Source organism: Protopterus annectens, chromosome 2.part0 (assembly GCF_019279795.1).
Source record: "Protopterus annectens isolate FY-2018-M chromosome 2.part0, PAN1.0, whole genome shotgun sequence".
In the NCBI taxonomy this organism is placed as follows: Eukaryota; Metazoa; Chordata; order Ceratodontiformes; family Protopteridae; genus Protopterus; species Protopterus annectens.
In genome coordinates, this window is record NC_056728.1 from 1965667356 (window position 1) to 1965688062 (window position 20707).

Consider the following 20707-nt stretch of genomic DNA (forward strand, 5'->3'; position numbering starts at 1 on the left):
ATCGGCTATCACAGCCTACACAAACAATTTGCAACAGTTACAGATTTTAAAAGTAACAAATTGAGAAACAAGTGCAAAAACAGAATAAATGCAGAAAAACAGTAACAATGTATCAGCAAGCAGGCGAAATACAGTTGCTAGATAAATAGAAGTGGAAAGCCACAAAATTATACTTAAATCAGGTAAAGTCGCTTTTTAGCTCTCTGAAGCTTGGATTACTCTGCTGGCCACCACGAGGATCTGTGCTGAGTAGGTACAAGCCAAAAAACGCGCGTTTAGCGTTTTTTATATCAGGGGGCTGAAAGAAGCTAGGAACTGGCCCAAAACGACCAATAAACTACAAGTTACTGGCTGAAACCTCACAAAACTGGACCAACAGGCAGCTCAATGCTTCCCACTCCCACTGGTAAGCAAGGGAACCTCCTCTGTTCCAAATTAGGTAAAGATTCAGTAACAGGAACTGCAAACAAAGCCCAGGGATCAGCAAGCTCTGAAACTGGACTATTCTAGCTTAGTAAGGCGGGAAAACAAGAGATATTTTTTTGTTTTTTTTTTTTTTCAGAAAACAAGCAGAAACAGATACAGTAAACACTTATAAATGCTATAAATTGGCTATCACAGCCTACACAAACAATTTGCAACAGTTACAGATTTTAAAAGTAACAAATTGAGAAACAAGTGCAAAAACAGAATAAATGCAGAAAAACAGTAACAATGTATCAGCAAGCAGGCGAAATACAGTTGCTAGATAAATAGAAGTGGAAAGCCACAAAAATTATACTTAAATCAGGTAAAGTCGCTTTTTTAGCTCTCTGAAGCTTGGATTACTCTGCTGGCCACCACGAGGATCTGTGCTGAGTAGGTACAAGCCAAAAACGCTTTAAGCGTTTTTATATCAGGGGCTGAAAGAAGCTAGGAACTGGCCCAAAACGACCAATAAACTACAAGTTGCTGGCTGAAACCTCACAAAACTGGACCAACAGGCAGCTCAATGCTTCCCACTCCCACTGGTAAGCAAGGGAACTTCCTCTGTTCCAAATTAGGTAAAGATTCAGTAACAGGAACTGCAAACAAAGCCCAGGGATCAGCAAGCTCTGAAACTGGACTATTCTAGCTTAGTAAGGCGGGAAAACAAGAGATATTTTTTGTTTTTTTTTTTTTCAGAAAACAAGCAGAAACAGATACAGTAAACACTTATAAATGCTATAAATCGGCTATCACAGCCTACACAAACAATTTGCAACAGTTACAGATTTTAAAAGTAACAAATTGAGAAACAAGTGCAAAAACAGAATAAATGCAGAAAAACAGTAACAATGTATCAGCAAGCAGGCGAAATACAGTTGCTAGATAAATAGAAGTGGAAAGCCACAAAATTATACTTAAATCAGGTAAAGTCGCTTTTTTAGCTCTCTGAAGCTTGGATTACTCTGCTGGCCACCACGAGGATCTGTGCTGAGTAGGTACAAGCCAAAAAAACGCAGCCTTAGCGTTTTTTATATCAGGGGGCTGAAAGAAGCTAGGAACTGGCCCAAAGCGACCAATAAACTACAAGTTGCTGGCTGAAACCTCACAAAACTGGACCAACAGGCAGCTCAATGCTTCCCACTCCCACTGGTAAGCAAGGGAACTTCCTCTGTTCCAAATTAGGTAAAGATTCAGTAACAGGAACTGCAAACAAAGCCCAGGGATCAGCAAGCTCTGAAACTGGACTATTCTAGCTTAGTAAGGCGGGAAAACAAGAGATATTTTTTTTTTTTTTTTTTTTTCAGAAAACAAGCAGAAACAGATACAGTAAACACTTATAAATGCTATAAATCGGCTATCACAGCCTACACAAACAATTTGCAACAGTTACAGATTTTAAAAGTAACAAATTGAGAAACAAGTGCAAAAACAGAATAAATGCAGAAAAACAGTAACAATGTATCAGCAAGCAGGCGAAATACAGTTGCTAGATAAATAGAAGTGGAAAGCCACAAAATTATACTTAAATCAGGTAAAGTCGCTTTTTTAGCTCTCTGAAGCTTGGATTACTCTGCTGGCCACCACGAGGATCTGTGCTGAGTAGGTACAAGCCAAAAAACACGCGTTTAGCGTTTTTTATATCAGGGGGCTGAAAGAAGCTAGGAACTGGCCCAAAACGACCAATAAACTACAAGTTGCTGGCTGAAACCTCACAAAACTGGACCAACAGGCAGCTCAATGCTTCCCACTCCCACTGGTAAGCAAGGGAACTTCCTCTGTTCCAAATTAGGTAAAGATTCAGTAACAGGAACTGCAAACAAAGCCCAGGGATCAGCAAGCTCTGAAACTGGACTATTCTAGCTTAGTAAGGCGGGAAAACAAGAGATATTTTTTGGTTTTTTTTTTTTTTCAGAAAACAAGCAGAAACAGATACAGTAAACACTTATAAATGCTATAAATCGGCTATCACAGCCTACACAAACAATTTGCAACAGTTACAGATTTTAAAAGTAACAAATTGAGAAACAAGTGCAAAAACAGAATAAATGCAGAAAAACAGTAACAATGTATCAGCAAGCAGGCGAAATACAGTTGCTAGATAAATAGAAGTGGAAAGCCACAAAAATTATACTTAAATCAGGTAAAGTCGCTTTTTTAGCTCTCTGAAGCTTGGATTACTCTGCTGGCCACCACGAGGATCTGTGCTGAGTAGGTACAAGCCAAAAAACACGCGTTTAGCGTTTTTTATATCAGGGGGCTGAAAGAAGCTAGGAACTGGCCCAAAACGACCAATAAACTACAAGTTGCTGGCTGAAACCTCACAAAACTGGACCAACAGGCAGCTCAATGCTTCCCACTCCCACTGGTAAGCAAGGGAACTTCCTCTGTTCCAAATTAGGTAAAGATTCAGTAACAGGAACTGCAAACAAAGCCCAGGGATCAGCAAGCTCTGAAACTGGACTATTCTAGCTTAGTAAGGCGGGAAAACAAGAGATATTTTTTTGGGTTTTTTTTTTTTCAGAAAACAAGCAGAAACAGATACAGTAAACACTTATAAATGCTATAAATCGGCTATCACAGCCTACACAAACAATTTGCAACAGTTACAGATTTTAAAAGTAACAAATTGAGAAACAAGTGCAAAAACAGAATAAATGCAGAAAAACAGTAACAATGTATCAGCAAGCAGGCGAAATACAGTTGCTAGATAAATAGAAGTGGAAAGCCACAAAATTATACTTAAATCAGGTAAAGTCGCTTTTTTAGCTCTCTGAAGCTTGGATTACTCTGCTGGCCACCACGAGGATCTGTGCTGAGTAGGTATCTGCAGAACATAGATACTTGGTCTCCATGGAGACAACGAGAACGAGGATTTTTCTCAGATCACTCACAACTGGGGTTGTCATCAAGCCTAACCAGGGTCCGTAAGCAAGTTATTTACTGTTGTAAACTGGAGCAGTTAAATGAATGATTGACAAAACAATATACTTCTTTACCTCCTCATGTCAGGTTAACAGGGGAAAGGGACCTTACTCCAGCAGAATAATATAAAGGATAATAGGAGAAGATCTATTTAAGTTTCTAAATCAAAAAAAGAAAGATCAAGCAGAGAGCATCTGTGACCTAGAAAGGAAGTTGCAGGAACTGTAGATGGTAGATGTTCTTCGTGTTTCACTGTTGCAGTCATCACATTTGGGTTATCCCTGCCAGGGTAGCCCTTGGCCGGCCCGAATACCAGAGGCTTAGTATTTCTGCGACGGTTGCTGTCACTTCAGGACTGACGTCAGGTCGTCAGTAGTATAAAGTAAGGCAACCGACACCATTACATCAGTCTTTCTTGCCGTGGAGCCCGAAGCAGAAGCAGTTCGCATGTGTGCCAGTCGGCCACTACCTGAGTTTCATCTACCAATTTGAAGCTGAAGTCTTCTAAAGCTAAGTACCCCGTTGGGGATCCTTTTTTCTTGCACTAACTGATGTCAGAAAAAGTTAACAATTGTTTCGCCTGTGGAAAGCAAATACCACACCAAGACTTTAATTCTTATTGCGTCACTTGTTTAGGCCCAGACCAAGACATTCCCCCGCTGTGACTTCTGTGTTTTGTTCAATGCCAGAACTATCTGTCATCAGGCCCTTATTGTAGGTAGATATTTTCGCTTGCAGTCCTCGAACTCCGATATGGCTTCGGTAAGCCATCCGACAGCAGATCTTCCAAAAAAATGTAAAGATGAACAAACTGCACAGGTCCAAACCTGCCGATAACGCTTCCGTTAAGCTAGTCGTCAGTTCTCCAGTCCTCAGTGAGGTGATTTCGCAGCCCCTGATGCCCACTTCTGTGGATTCACAGGCCTCTACCGAGACCCTTTCTGAGTCTGGTATGCTGCAAAACTCTTCTTTGACTAAGGATCCTGCGGTCATTTCTACCTTGGATGGGTCCGGAGCCCCTGAGCAGGCACCGGCTTCCAAGGAAGTCCTTCGCACTACCAATTCTCGACACAAACGAAGGTCTTTCACGACTACTGTTCTTTTGAAAACGACCGAGTTTCTTAGGCCCAGGGTACAAACCACACCCTAGAAACCCATGACCCAATCTCAGGCACCTGCTTCCTTGCCTCAGTCTCAAATGCTTAAAATGACGGAAGACCGTATAATGCTGATCAGGGGAAACCAAGCTACCCCGTCCAAAAGGAAAAGACACCTGTCCCCTGTAGTTTTGTCTGAACAAGAGTCAGATGACTCTGATGCATCTGAATATGAAGACATGCAACCCCCCTCTACTTATGAGGATTCTGATGCAGAGGATTCCATCCCTTCCGCCTCTCCCCCAGAGGATTTTTCCTTTGGGGCAACCCTTCATACCTTAAGGGAGCATTTCCAATGGGAGAGTCGGGACTACCCTCAGTCAAAAAAGAGACTCAGGGAATTCTTAGATCTTCCACAGCACAGACCCTTGGCCATCCACCCAGTCCTGGATGTTGTGGAGGATATTTTCCTGGAATCCAGCTAGTCTCCTGACACCCTCCCTCCTGCACCCAGAAAACCAGACAAGTACTCTAGAGTCCCTGACTCGCACAAATTTCTCTTTAAAAATCCTACTGCTGACCCTGAGGTAATTTCTCATGGGCCTAAAGGGATTAAAGCAACCTCTGCTAAGCATCCCACCCCCTCAGATAGGGATTCCCGAGCACTAGACAGATGGGGTAAAAAGTATACACCTTGGCTACTCTTGCTATCAGGCCACTAAATTGTCAGTTCCATATGCTAGATTTCAGCAGCATATCCTGGAACTCGTCAAACAAAAAATAATCTTCCTTTCCTGCTTGTGCAGAGTCTAAAGAGTTACAAGAGTTAATACATTCTGCAAGTTAAGTAACGAAACACACCTTGCAGTGTGGTTTTGATGCCCTAAACGCTTCTTGTAGGGCAGCAGTCAATGGATCTGCCATTAGAAGGCATGCATGGCTTAAGAAACAGCCCTTGCCAGACCATGTCAAATCTAAATTGTTGGATGTTCCCTTGCACAAAAACAACTTATTTGGCACTAAGGCAGAAGAGGTCTTAAAAAAGATGGAAGAAAAAGCAAAATCTATACAGACAGTTAAAAATTTCTTACAGGTCCAGTCACCCAGGTTCAGCAGACATTCTCCCACCAAGCAGTGGACCTTTCCTGCTCCCACTAAGCCAGTTCAGCCCAGACCCCCCCCCCCAGACAGCCACAGGGAATGCAGAGATCTAAGCAATGGACTACCTCCACTTTAAAACCAGAGAGTTCTAAGCCACCCCCTTATGGCAAGAACTCACAATGACTCACCTCCCCCACCCCTCCCTCTGTCCACCTTCACTTACCCCTAGGAGGAAAACTCTCCTTTCACGCAAGCACCTGGGTCACCATTACCAACAACTGCTGGGTTCTCAACATAATGTCCCAGGGATACAGATTTTCCTTCCACACCCTTCGTACCCCAAAAGGTTTCCCAGATCTACCTCCAAACCAGTGGGCAGAGGTGCAGATGCCAAGGTTTGTACTCCAAGTTCATCCTGGTACCCAGAAAAGAGAGCACCGGGCACCCCATCCTCGATCTATCCATTCTAAACACCTTCCTGTTGATCCCAAAATTCAAAATGCTCACCCTCCAGCAGATGCTACCCATGCTGTCCAAGGATGCTTGGCTAGCCACCCTAGATTTAAAAGAGGCCTACCTCTATAGTCCTATCAGGGAATCATGCAGGAAATATCTCCGTTTCAGGGCAGGATCTCAGCACTTTGAGTTCTCTGCACTTCCCTTTGGCTTATCTACTGCTCCCAGAGTTCTCACAAAATGTCTGGCACCGGCCATTGCCTTTTGCAGACAAAGGAATGTCCAGATTTACCCATACTTAGATGACTGCCTAATTCAGGCAGACAGCGAGGAAAAGCTGCCCAAGCACCTGGCCTTTACCTCCCACCTCCCTAGGGTACACAATCAACGAAAAGAAATCCAAACAGGTGCTGACCCAAAGTGTTATATTCCTGGGAGCAAGCCTGGGCACACCATCCCAGATGGCATTCCTTACACCAGAAAAGCAAAATTTCCTGACAGCCTACTTATCTCAACTAGCCACCAGACCCCGGCTATCTACAAGGAAGATGCTGCAAGCTCTAGGGTTCATGGCATCTTGCATACTACTCATTCTGTATGCCAGACTGCATATGAGGAAACTTCAGTGGTACCTAAAAAGTCTTTGCCGTCAACACTCTCAAGACCTGGAGACTCTTTAATACCTTGAATTCCTTGCCTCAGAAAAGTTTTTCTTTGGTGGGCAACAGCATGCTTCAACAATAAGGGACTACCTTTCTCACATGCCCCCTGCCACCCAGACCCTCACCACAGATGCATCAGACTATGCCTGGGGTACACACCTGGACGACAGGTGCATACAAGGCCAATGGAGCACACAGCAAATCCCTCTTCACATCAGCCAAAAAAAAAGATGATGGCTGTCCAGCATGCCTTGATAGCTTTCAAGCCCCTTCTTTCCCCAGGGGCTCTGCTGATCAAAACAGACACCACTGTAATGTGGTATATCAGCAAGCAGGGAGGGACTTACTCCTACCCTCTATGTAGCCTGGCCATGACCCTTTGGCACACAGCCTCTGCCATGCAACTCCACCTGTTAGCACAATTCCTACCAGGTTCTCTCAACTCTCTGGCAGACCAATTAAGCAGAAATCTTCTGGATCTACACGAGTGGCAGCTCAACAGAAGAAGCTTCACCTTAATAACTCAGAAATGGGGCACCCCAAAGGTCGACCTCTTTGCCTCCCACACCAACTATCAGCTCAGCAAAGTCTGCACCAGGGAGCATCACTGCATGGCTTGGAAAGTGGATGCCCTGTCCTTCCCCTAGGTCAGTCTATCAGTCTGTGCCTTTCCTCCACTACCTGTCATCCCCAGGGTACTGCTCAAAATAAGGGAGGAAAAACCAAGCACAATTCTTATAGCTCCAGACTGGCCTCAGCAACACTGGTACCCCTTGCTGCACAGCTTGTCCCCACTGCCACCATGGCATCTTCCTGAGATTCCAAACCTCCTGACCCAGAGGGAAGGGGAATTCATGCATCCCCGATTGCAGACACTCAGTTTGGCAGTTTGGCTTATTCCCTAACCACCGATCAATCTGCCAACCTCAGTAAACAGGTTCTAGATGTTATACATGAGGCCAGATGCCATAGCACTAGAAAGTCGTATGATGACAGATGCAAAAGATTCTGCACCTGGATTCAGGCTAAGGGAGCCAATACGACACAGCCCTCCCCCCTATCATCCTGGATTACTTTTCTGACCTACTACACAGTGGCCTCTCTTTTTTCCTCTGTTAAAATTCATGCCTCTGCTATCTCTGCTCATTTTCCCACTGAGCAGCTCCTTTTCTCACACCCCCTGATCAAACATTTCCTCGGAGGGGCTAGCAAGTTGAGGCCACCCAGAAGAGCACCAACCCCAGCTTGGGACCTTAACTTTGTGTTGGAAAAGCTCACCCTGTCCCCCTTCGAACTAGTCTCTTCTGCAGAGCTAAAATTTCTCTCCTGGAAGACAGCTTTCCTTCTGGCCATCACTTCAGCCAGAAGAGTCTCCGAGCTGCAAGCCCTCATGGCTGTGCAACCCTTCATCATCTTCCATGCTGACAGGGTATCCCTCAGGAGTAATCCATCTGTTCTGCCCAAGGTGTGGTGTCCAGTGTGGCTCTCAACCAATCCATTCATTTGCCCACCTTTTTTCCTAATCCCCAGAACAAGGGGGAAAGGATCCTGCACTCTCTAGATGTGCACATACAGCTCAGATTCTATCTAGACAGGACTAAATCCTTCAGAAAGTCTGATCAATTGCTGGTTAGCTTTGCTACTGGGGCAGAAGGCAAAGCCATCTCCAAACAAACCATTTCCAAATGGATAGCACACTACATCCATTTCTGCTACAAACAACATGGAAAGTCTCCCCCTAAGGGGGTCAGGCCTCACTCCACCAGAGCAACCTCCACCTCTGCAGCTTTCCTCAGAGGAGTCCCCACCAAGGGACATCCTGGAGGCTGCCTCCTGGACATCTGTTCACAGTTTTAGCAAACATTACCACCTGCCTCTCTTCTCCCAATCCAAGGCAGGGTTTGCCTCTGCAGTCTTGCAGGGCATCTTAGCCAGCCCCTAATTTCCTTGACTACCTCCACCTATTTCCTCAGCTTTGGAATCAACCGAAATGTGATGACTGCAAAAGTGAAACACAAAGAACCATAGTATAGTTGTGAACACTTGCCATAAATGTAGATTTTCGAGTGTATTCAGTGTTGCAGTCCTGGTTTACCTCCCTCCATCCCCCTTTTTTTCTTCTCTTTTCTTACAAGAGACATATTGATATTTACTTTCTACTGGTCGGGTTCTTCCACCAGGACCTGGCTCCTACTTGAGGGCTCCTGACAGGTTAGGGCAAGAAAAAGTGAAGTAATGGCGTTGGTTGCCTTACTTTATACTACTGACGACCTGACATCAGTGCTGAAGTGACAGCAACCGACGCAGAAATACTAAGCCTGTGGTATTCGGGGTGGCCGAAGGCTACCCTGGCAGGGATAACCCAAATGTGATGACTGCAGCAGTGAATACACTCGAACATCTACATTTATGGTAAGTGTACACAACTGTACTATCTACAGTCTACTGAGGATGGTGTTTTACAATATCTCTGTTTACAGCACAAGTTGCAAGTATGTTCAAGAGAAAGGTCCACAGGGTGCTAATGGCTTTGAAAGTAAAAAAGATTTTGCTTGTTTCCCTGAGGTTCAAAAGTCTTTAGCTAGTTATCTTAGATCACAGACTGGGCAGGGTCTTGTAACAAATATAAGAAGCTAGCACACAGGATCTGTAGAGCAATCCTCTGAGAAAATTCTCCAAGTATTTTGAGACTTCTGTACTGTGCTGTACAAGACTGTGGACCCAGAGATTTGAGCAAAATTAGATTGTTTCCTATGAGATTTGAAGCTGCTGTAGTTATCTGACACCTATAAACAAGACTCGTTAGCCCCAATTACCAGAGAGAGACGTTAGCCTTAGTGTTGAGGAACATGAATAAGGGTTAATCCCCAGGGCTGGATGATTTGCCATTAGAAGTATTTCAAGCTACTGTATGGGCTATTTTACATGATTTTTTAATAATTTACAATCAAGTTCTGGCTGGTGCCAGTACTTCCCCAAAAGCTGGGGCAAGGGCCTAATATTGGTCATATTAAAAAGTGTAAGGATACTGTTTCCCCAGCATCATATTGCCCTTATTAGTTTTAAACACAAATTATAACCTGTTTGCTTCAGTCTTGGCTCACAGACTTAAGTGGCTATCAGACTGATCCACCTAGACCAGATTGGTTTTGTGAAGAAATGGTAAACCTTTGACAACATACTGAAAAAACATTCTCACATTGACGATGCACAGCTAAGGTCTCAACCACTGTTGGTTATTAGCTTTGATGCTGGAGAAGTTTTTGACTGAGTTAATTGACATTTCATGTTTAGAGTATTAGCTTCATTTGGCCACCCTGATAGATTTATTCAGATCATTCAAAACCTTATAATAATCCCTCAGGTAGTTTTAAACCGGGGCGGGTCTCCAGTCACAACCTTTCAGGACTGTCAGGGGACCTAGACAAGGATGTCCCCTTTCACCACTTTTGTTTGCCCTCTGCTTGGAATCATTGCCATGTAAACTCAGGAGACTAGAGGCCATGGGCTATAAAATAGGAGACACCTTCCAAGTGCTCTCCATCCATGCTGATGATTTGTTGGTTTACCTTGGAGCTGCAGAAAGTCAGTTAGACTGATTGCCATAACTGTGGAATTTGGTTAGATGACAGATTATAAACTTATTAATACAAAAACTATGGTGCTACCCATGCTTTATGATATTCCTTTATTGTTGAAGAATAAATGCACCTTTTTAGTCCCCCAACAGTCAATAAATATTTAGATCTGCATATAACACCAGCTGTTGGCAGCAAAATGGCAATGGGGTATGATCTTCTAATGAAAAAATGTAACTTATTCTTGACCCACTGAAGGGATCAAGCTAGATTTTCAACACAGGATAGCAGCTACTAGATTCTGTATTTAATGCAAGAAGTTCCTGGTGTTCCACAGCGTGTTTTTTTCTTGTCATTTCTGTGGAACAATACACATCAGAGGAGTCCTGGAGAATACTTGCCTAACCTGCTAAGACCACTAGATTGGAAGTCTCAGACCCTGAGCTATATTTACCCGCCGCAGTCATTTTAAAAATATTTCAGTATATAACACACCCAGCCTATGATGCTATTTGGAAGGGGTCTTCCTTAATAGATACCAAGGTGTGAACATTTTTTATAAAGCTTGTTTCCTAGGAGAGGTCAAATACCTTTTAATATAAAGGCTGTCATTGATCTTGTTCTGGAGAGTCTGGAAAGGTCCTTTAGGGGCCTTAATGTAAAGGAATAAGGGGAAGACATTCTTCCAGTAATACTTAGCCCTACCTGGGACCCAGCTGAAGTGGACTTAGTCCATTGAGTAGAGAAAAACTGGCCAGTGTCGCACTTGGTAGCACATGCTAATGAATGATAAGATTACCCCCTGGGAAGAGTTTGCCACACATTTAGCTCAAAGGTGTAAATCAAATAAAAGCACCAGATCCAAACAAAGGTGTAAATCTTTAAAGTTATTAAACATCCCTGCACAGGACCACCCTAATGTGATAAACTGGATCTTAGAAACAACAACAGGAACCCTAAATGGGATAAACAAGATAGGCTGGTCATACAGCTGTTATTGGGACATTGTCATAGGGAAGGTGACAGGATGACAGAACAGACTTGGAGATTGCCTTAATTGGAATCAGAGCATTGGCATTTTAAAAAGATATTACCAGATGTTGGAAAAAACAAGATCCTCCCATTTTGCAGTACTTGTTACAGTTGGTTATTGTAGTCTGCAATCAAAGACTGAATTTGAGGTTTAAAAAACAAAAGAGAAAGCTATACATGAAATGGTCTCCCTGGTTAACAGTGAGAAACACGTTTATTTCATAGTAACTGTTCCCCTGAGATTTTATTTTTCATTCTTTTGGGCAGTTCTACATACCTTTTATCAGTTTCAGTGTACTATATATAAGACACCTGTTTTCAAGAAGACATTACACACTGGAGCAAAAAAAAAATCAATGAAGTTGATTTAAGCTTTAAGATTTTGTTTTAGTTTCATAGTTCTTTGTTCAGAATTTGTTCTCTTCATAGCACATAATGTTCATTGTTTATGGATCTTCCTGTTATGTTCATATGTGTTATTCTGATCGAATGAACATTGCTACTAAAATTAATTTGTTACTGAATTTAAATTTTGTCAAAAAAAAGTGTCCTGAGATAATAGACTGGGAATCCCATTTAGATTACGGCTTCATCTTAATGCACACAGCTGGTTAGTTTTTCTTGCTTATTGTCTCCCTCTATAGAATCCCCAGAACTCTTTTGTTGTACTGCAGCAAACCTAAGGCCTTACATTGGAGACACCTCAGGATAAAAAGCAGTATAGCAGGAAGAGAGAGGTAAAGTTCTGCTGTCATCAAGGGTAAATAGCATTCCACATTCTGTCTGCACAGATTTAAGGTGTTTTTTTTTAAATGGGGGTCAAAGTGACATGACAGAGCATTTGTTAGAATGTGTAGTGCAGTATCCCAAAAAATGCAGTTTCAAAATGAACATTCTTGGCATTTAGTGCAGAGGATTAAGGCTATGAACTGTTAATGAGCTGCTTCCTGTGGTTCTGGGTTTGATTCCCCTCATTCACTTGTCTACTTTCGACCTTGAGCAAATCATTTAACCAGGAGTGGTTTGGGTCTGCTACAGGTAAGTGTGTGCTAGCAGCTCACAACACACTTGTTCACTGCTACTTGCGCAAAACAAACAAGTGCTCCAACTCTCACTAGCCCCATCTCCTGTAACTACATAGCTCTCTGGATACCCAACTCTATTAAACTGTATAGCCCTAGCAGAGTCCTAACTCTAATCCTGATATTCCAGCACAATTCCCTACCTGACTCCTAGATCCTTACCTTAACACTCCCCTCTCCCCCCTAACCCTAAGGTACCTGATCGCTCCCCATCCTAAAACTTCAAACCTTTCTCTTAAACCTAATTGCTCCCTAACCCTAAAACTCTCCTCACCCCTCTCTAAGCCTAAATTTCCCTATTTGCTGCCTAGCCCCAAAGACACCCAACTGCTCCTTACTGATGGCTACTACACTTAACTTCGTTTGAAGTAGAATAACGTGTTTGGGTAAGATGTGGCAGCACCGTGCCCAAATGAGTTCAAATGTGAGCAGCAGCCTACGCAATGGTTCTCTGCCATAGAGACAGTGTTTTTTAAATGCTTGGAACTCATGCTGTTGTAGTAGTGCATATGGTACAGTTGTGAAATTGTGCAGGGCGTCTTGATGGTGTCTTGAAATACATGCCTAGTAGCTGCTAGGGAACCTACGAAAATAACCGTTATGTATGCCAACACTATAAGATGCATTTTTGTTACCTCAACTCAAGGGAAAGTAAGAAACACTATTAAAAAGGCCTAAGTAGCTGATAGTTTATGTGCCTGAAAAAATCGCCAAGGGTAGTTCAGGTAGAAATAAAATATTGTGCAAAATAAAATAAGCCGAGCCAGGTGAGCCGGGTCTGCAGCAAGCAAGTATTCCCTGTGTAATAGTTATCCAATGTCTTTTAGCTAAAATCAAGTTAAGCAAAATATTGAAACATTCCAGTCCAAAAGCTACATATCTTTTTGTGATGCTGCATAAAATCTGGAGTATATGTCCTTGAACTGAAAGTATAAAGATAGTAGTTCCTGTATCATAAGGAAAAGGAACGTAGTTGTGCTTCCTGTACTGGAGATAAGCTGAACCCTTCCACTTCTGGTACCACTTTGCAGTGTGACCTTCCCTCTACCTTACCCTTAAAACACAAAAACATTAAATAATACAATCCAAATGAAACAGTCTTTGTTTGGAACCCTGTCTTCAGAACTTTCAGCCAAAAAGAATATTTGTACTATTAACAGAAGATACAGTACTGATGAGATTCTAACTGTTCAGGAAGAGAGGAGTGAGTAACTAGCCAAGTTTTTTTTTTCTTTTTTATATTTATGGTTTCCTTTGCTAACTGGATGAGTGGATTTGTCCCTTAGTCCTTTGACTGAGGCAACAACATAGAAATATGTGGACAGTATATTGTAGCCAGTCAACCAGTACATTTTTATAAGGTGGGAGAAAACCCACACAGAGAGGTTAAGAACATACTTTGTTATACAAACACACGCACACACACACACACACACACACACACACACACTTGACTGGAAGGTAGGATCGAACCTTGAATGTGTGAAGCAGAGATCTTTGCAAAGAGGCCTATACTGCCCACTGTCCTCCTGACTTACTTTTTGTCTGTATCCCACATGTAAATGTACTCATGACCTAAACGAGTTTGCATATAACAACAGTATTGTACTATATGAATCCTGGAAGCCGCGGTGGTACAGTGGTAGTGTTGTTGCCTCACAGCAAGAGGTTCTCCTGTTCGATTCTCAGCTGGAGTGTCTTTTGTGTGGAGTCTGCATGTCCTCCCCGTGGTCGAGTGGCCTCCGAAAGGCATGCGTGAATGGGCATGCCTTCGCTGAAGGTTGGGTGTCGGGCTGGCAACTCGGCACCATAAAAATCTACTGCCAATCATTAGTGGACCGGAATTCTGCTGTGATGACCCCTAACCGGGAAAAGCCAAAAAGACAAACATTGTACTATATGAATCCTGCTTTATTGTTCAGTGGCTTATACTTCTCAGCAATCACTGCATGCTGAAGCTCTAATAGGTAAGACATAGCTTTGTCTGTCTTAATGAAATGTCCACAGTGCCTTGACTTGGTGTGAATCTGCCCCCCCTTAACTAGGCCTTCTTCAGATACAACTGCATTACAAAAGTATTTTCCAAAGCAGTAATAACTTTAAATCTGGATTACCAATATGTTTGTGCTGCTGTTGATATCTGGAGTTGGATTTAGTTTCGGTCTACATCCTTGATCTCAAGCAAAGGGCTTAAAACTTGAAAAGTGACATATTTCTTACCTATGGACTAAATATCTTTTTTTTTTCAATAAAAGGATGAGTGATTGGTCACCTCATTAATGTTATTCCTTATTCCCATTTCTGTAGCACTGATTTTCCTTTTCTGCTAATTGCTACACAGAGCTTTTGCTTACAGGTATACACAAACGTATGCTAGCTTTGTGTGTAACCTATGGAGTAATCAGAAGTACTTTTCTTTTTGTCCACATCTCTTCACACAAGCAGGAGGGTAAAAAGGGAGAATTTATGAATTAAAATGCCCGTTAAAGGACAGAATGTGCACGCATAGATTGACTGCATCGTGGGGAATTAAGGGAGAAAAGGTGCGGGGGTTGCACCCAGCCATGCTTAACCCTAAATCTTTTTCAGATGTTCAGCAGCTGTTAGTTAATTTGACTTATATGACCTTCATCAATTTGGCAGAGAAAGTGAGTCTGTCCGCTGAGGATTTTGCAACTACCACCAGAAATTCAAGGCATTCATTAACTGCATTACACAGAATACTTACGTCCACATTCACAGAGCTTGACAAAGAAAGGCCTATATGCATTTGTGATGTCAGCCTCTAATTTAGGAAGACATGCACATCTTCAAAGCATTCTTTTTGCCACTTCCATAACTCAGATCTTGTTCCTGACATTTGTCATACGAATGCTCCCATGTTCAGCACCTGAGAGCATAAACATTTAGCACATTTCCTTCTTCAGTGGATTTCTTGTCATGGCCTGCACTGTAACAAGAGCACTGTATGAAGCCTTCCTTGCTGCATGTGCCAGTGATTTATCTAGGCCACCTATGGCAGACATAGAGAGAATGTTATGGCCTATATCATCATGAGGAAAATGGTGGCCATGAAGGGTGCTTAGATCAGGGAAAGGCAGGAGAGTCTTTTTTGTAGTCCTTGATCAGTGTAGACCCAGTGAGAGAAGGTAAAGGATTCCAAGGCAAGACATGTTGACAAACATTTTTAAAAGTATAAGTGTCTAATCCTCAAAACTTCTTTTCCACCAATCCAAATGCTACATTTGAATTCGATTTCAAATCCATTCACAGAGTTGGTTCCACTAATGAGCCTTCTAAAGATAAATGCCCCGTTGGGGTCTCTTCCTTTGTTTTTTCATATTTTTACCTTAGTTTACATGTCATCTAGGAAGGGAAAATGTGAATGTGGGAGGCAGATTCCCCATAAAGATAGACTTGAGCAGTGCCACAGCTATATGCTGTGTGAGATTTGTCAAGTGTTTCTCCCGTAGACACTCAGCAGTTGTCTTTCTCTTTCCATTTATTTGGAGAACCAATGGTTGATGCTTTTGGCTTAAGGTACCTTGGCCAAATCCGCCCACCCAAACAGTCAGATGCCATTTTAAAAGAAAACCAAAAGCCTCTACTGGACATCCTTTTTAAGTTGGATAAAGATCCCAAGGATCATCCAGTGCCACTGCCACTACCCAGTTGGAGGCCGACATGGAGCTGTCAACCCACACATCCACTGAGGCTGTGCTTACTTATGTTGCAGATGTGCAGGGGAAACCACGACTAATTATTTTGGAGGAGCATACAAGGATTTCCCAAATACTTGTTAAGGAAGAGGTGCCTGGTACCCTCTTTGAATCCAGGCAGGGGTCTGAACCTCCTAGAATTTTTAAAGCTGATGTTCCTTTGAGAAAAAAGCAGAACAGTAAGCATGTGACCCCTGTGGCTTAGGATCCCCACAAAGAATGTCAGGATTTTATTCAAGTGTTTTCAGTGCTATTAGGGTTCTTAAGCCCCCTCAAGATTTATCTGTTCCTGCTTCTTTTCCTTTTTCTTTTTGTGGATATGGTGGTTCATATGATGGACAACTTTGTTTGACTGTTCCCAGAATTGTGATGTTCATAAAAGATACTATAAACTCTTTCAGATCGATTCTCCTCAGCCCTATTCTCCTCAGCCCTTTGCAGTCCCTCAAGTGCTAGTTGTCCTTGCTTTTACTGCAGCTTCTCAGGACCCTGATTCTTAACCTCCTGCCCCTGAGAAAATGGGCAGGTTGTATAAAGTTCCTGAAGCTCCAACACTTTTTATATAAAAGCCCTTCTTCTGATCCTGCTGTCATTTCTGTAACTGCTGATAAATATTACAAGTTGACGTCATCTTCTTCTTCTAAGCTTTGACCTGATAAGGACAGCTGTACCATGGTCAGGTATGGTAAAAAAATATACCTCTACTACCTTAGCCTTTAGGGCTAATAATTACCAGACCTATTTCATTAGGTATGTCCTGGCTGCTCTTTTCCTTTCTTGAAGGCATTTTGTGTGATTTGCCTAATTGAGTGTAAGAATTCTGCCATTTCTCTTTTGAACTCTGCTTCTTCTCAAGTGGCCCATAATTCTATTGCAAATAGTTATCATGCATTTGATGCCTTCTCTTGGGCAGCGGCATCTGGATCTGTTATGATGAGGTAGTCTTGGTTGTGCCTGCAGGCTCTGCTGTAGAGATCAAGGCCAAATTATTGAATTCCCCCTTAGACTACCAGAATCGGTTTGGCACTGCTGTGGCTGAATTATTTAAGACTCTTCGGAATTCGGGTAAAGTTATGCAAGATTTGAAACAAATCTTTGTTTCTCCTATTCCTAAGTTTCAGAGAAATTACCCTACTAAGACTTCATTTGTTTGTAGGGAGCCTAAACGGCCTTCTGGAGGCAAAAGGGCTTCTCAGAGAGTTTTTCCAGACAAGCCTTCTCAGTGTTCTAAGGGTCAAAAGCTTTCTTTCCCTGACAAATCTGCTTTTATTTGACATTCACCCATTCCTACCCCTCAGCCGGATTCCTCTGCCCTGAGGTTGACATTCTTTTCTGTTTGACAACATATAAATGTGGACACTTGGGTACTTTCTATTATTTAAAATGGTTATTTTATGATCTAGAAGGCCCTTCCTCCCTTCTCAGGCATTCGTCAGCCTCGTTCTTGTCAGCAGCCACATTTTTCCTTTGGTTCTTCAGGATCTGGTGATACAAGGAACCATCTAACCTGTCCCATTTTAAAAGCAGGGAACAGCTTTTTATTCCAAGATTTTCTGGTTCCTAGGAAGGAGGTCAAGGAGACCCATTTTAGACTTGTCTTTTCTCAACATCTTTCTCAAGGTTCCCTCTTTCAGAATGTTGTCTCTTCAGACATTTTCCCCCTGTTGCTTCCTCAGGCCTTTCTCTTATCTCTGGATTTAAACCATGGTTACCTCCACAAAGCTGTTCACCCTGTCTTCAAGAAATTATGTTTCTCTATTTCTTCCTCTCATTTTCAGTTGTATGCTTTGCCTTTTGGTCTTTCTACATCATCAGTGGTCTTTACCAAATGACTGGCCCCTGTGGTAGCCCTCTGCACTCTTCAGGGATTTCAGATATTCCCTTATTTGGACTATGTTTTAATTCACACCCTCTCCCAGCAGCTTTTTACACAGTGCGGGATTCACTCTCGCTTTCAAAAAGTCTGTGTTGACTCCTTTTCAGGACCAAGTGTTTCTGGGTTGCAGGATTCAGACTATTTCCATGCTGGCTTGTCTCCCACCTCCTAAGGTCCTTTCTTTGACTGCTTATGTCCATTCTCTTTTTCCTCTTCTAGGTGGGTTTTGCCAGGGCCATCTTTCATGGAATTTTGAACGTCTCTTCTGTGGCTTCCTCCCCCCATCCTTTACAGTAGGTTTTGTACTCTCCCAAGATGAAAGAATACTGCAGTAGTGATAAGGAAGGGCATAGTACAGTTGTGTCAGATCTTACTTAACAGTAGATATCCTACTTTCTCACTGGTACAGTATTCTGTCCCTTCTTCCTAACCCCTGTTACTTTCTGTTGTTTTCCTTCTGGCTGAGGGGTCCTTCTTTCATCCTTTTATTTACTTCTTCCCTTCCTGGATGCATATATTATTGCTTTCTTGTGGGGTTGCTCTGGTTCTTCTGGGCCACTTCAGTTCTGAGTATTAGGTGCTCATTTGTCATATATGTACATTACGTCTTGCATGTAGGACATACATCTGATGTATGGCACCCAGAAAATATAAAGGCTTTGGTATGCTAGCCAGATGTTCAGCTATCCCAAAAGTAAAAAGTACTGCAACAAAGAGAAGTAGGACATCTACTGTTAAGGTAAGATCTTACACAACTGTATATTCTTGACAGAAGTGTATCAGGGACTATTGCTTTGAACCAGTTTGTATATCTGCTTGTTTTCTTTCTGAGGGTAGAGTCCAGGGAGATAATTCACTTTATACACTTTATATGCATCAACAACTCAGGTTTTACTTGAAAAGAGTGCATAATTTCAAGAAGATGGAACTAGTGTTTGCTGCCTTTACTTCAGGTAATAAGTCTTGGCTGTAGCTAAATGAATCTTATCCAGATGGATTGCTAACTGCATTATCTTTTGTAATTAGGTGGCTAATCACCCCTTTGCAACTACAGTCAAAAGCCATCCCACTTGGGGTGTAAAAACATGCTGTTTGGGGTGTAACAGCTTCCAGTTTCTATTCCAGGAATGTGTCAATTGTAGACATTATGGCTGTGTCCACTCTCTTTGGTTCATACCTTCATGAAACATTGGTGCTTGGACTGTGATCTCACTTGTGTCTTTAGTCTTTTTCACCTTGATGCTTTAGTATTTCACTTTCTGAGCTGTATATTTAGGGACCTTAATGGCTTCTTCCTCCTGAAAGGTTTTATTTTTTGTAGTTCTTGGTGGTGTCACCTTGGTGCTTCAGGGTTTATTTTTGTGAGCTACACATACTGTCTTCTTTCTCCTGGGAGGTTGTTTTTCAGTATTTGGTGTTCTTTTCAGCAGTTACCCATTTCAAAGATCCCTTTAAATAAGGTGTAACAGATATGTGAGAGCTCATCTTATTAATTCGTCTGAGAGAGGGACCTGTGCAGTAGATACATGTTATCCTATCACAATCTTTCTAGTCTTGAATGAACCTTTCGTTCACCATTTGGATTAGTTAACACTGTTACAACCTTGTTTGCTTATGTATTTTATGTACTTGCTCAGATTCCATATGGGCAGAATTGATGAGCATGAACCTGGGCACACCAGTGTAGACCTTATGTGCAGTGCTGTGGCATGTGCCTAAGAGAAATGCATGCACTCCTACACCTTTGAGTGTAGATGCTAGGGAATAAAAATTTATGTCAAGGAGAGGGTACTCAGGAAGGTGTTCCCAGCTTTTACCATCTGTAGCTGACTATCTTGAAGATCAGCTTATGTGCCTGTACCCATATATCTGTTACGTTTCTTCCTAAGGTCATTCTTAAGTTCCTTTGGACCTAGGGCGCTACTTTACCAAGATTTTTTTGCATTCAGGTGTAAGTAGCCTGAATGTGAGGATGCTGCTAAACTCCTTAATTGCTTTGTGCAATTCTAAAGCAGTTTATGAAATAAGAAGCTTTTAGTTTCTTACTGATGACAGGTCCACTTAGTTATCTGTTCTGTGCAATAGCCCATTAATACAGTTTTTATTTCTGCTAGAAAGAGCCTCAAAGTGAATCAAAACTCCTTCCTCAAAGAGTACTCTGGCCTTGTTGGCTGTTGCGCTGAATTTTTTTTTTTGTATATTTGTAGCAACATTGAGTAACAGCTTGTTTGTAGCTCTCCCATTGTGAAAACAGAAACTCAGCAGAGAAGGCCAGTAGACTTGTGTTTATGGGTAAATTTCAGTAACTGCTAGTAAGTGCACTACCTGGATGCCAGGAATAAAGAAGCACAGAAGACCTTGAAAAAAAACAGCTACAAAAAGTGAGGAAGAAACACTGACTGGAGAAAGTTCTGCAGCTGCTTAGCAAAAAGCAATGCAACCTTCAGATATGACTTCCAGTAACCTACAGGAAAATATAAGACAACTGCATACAGACATAATTAAACTAAACAAAACATTGATGGAGTATATCAACACAACACAACAAAAGGCTGGAAAAATAGAAGAAGCTTTAAACAGATATTCAGATGAACTGATAAAGCTGCAAAAACCAGAGGTTGAAAGGAAGAAAAGGCTGGCTGAATGAGACTGCTCAGGAAGAGATGTTTCAAAAGTAATAGACTTAGAGGACAGAGCACATAGGGAAAACCTGA

At 42.2% G+C, this 20707-nt stretch overlaps 1 protein-coding gene across 1 annotated transcript in view; it reads left to right on the plus strand.

Moving 5' to 3' along the window:
* FYN (FYN proto-oncogene, Src family tyrosine kinase) overlaps nt 1-20707 on the plus strand; it is a 1397726-nt gene that overhangs the window by 551706 nt on the left and 825313 nt on the right. The gene's annotated exons all lie outside the window — the stretch shown is intronic.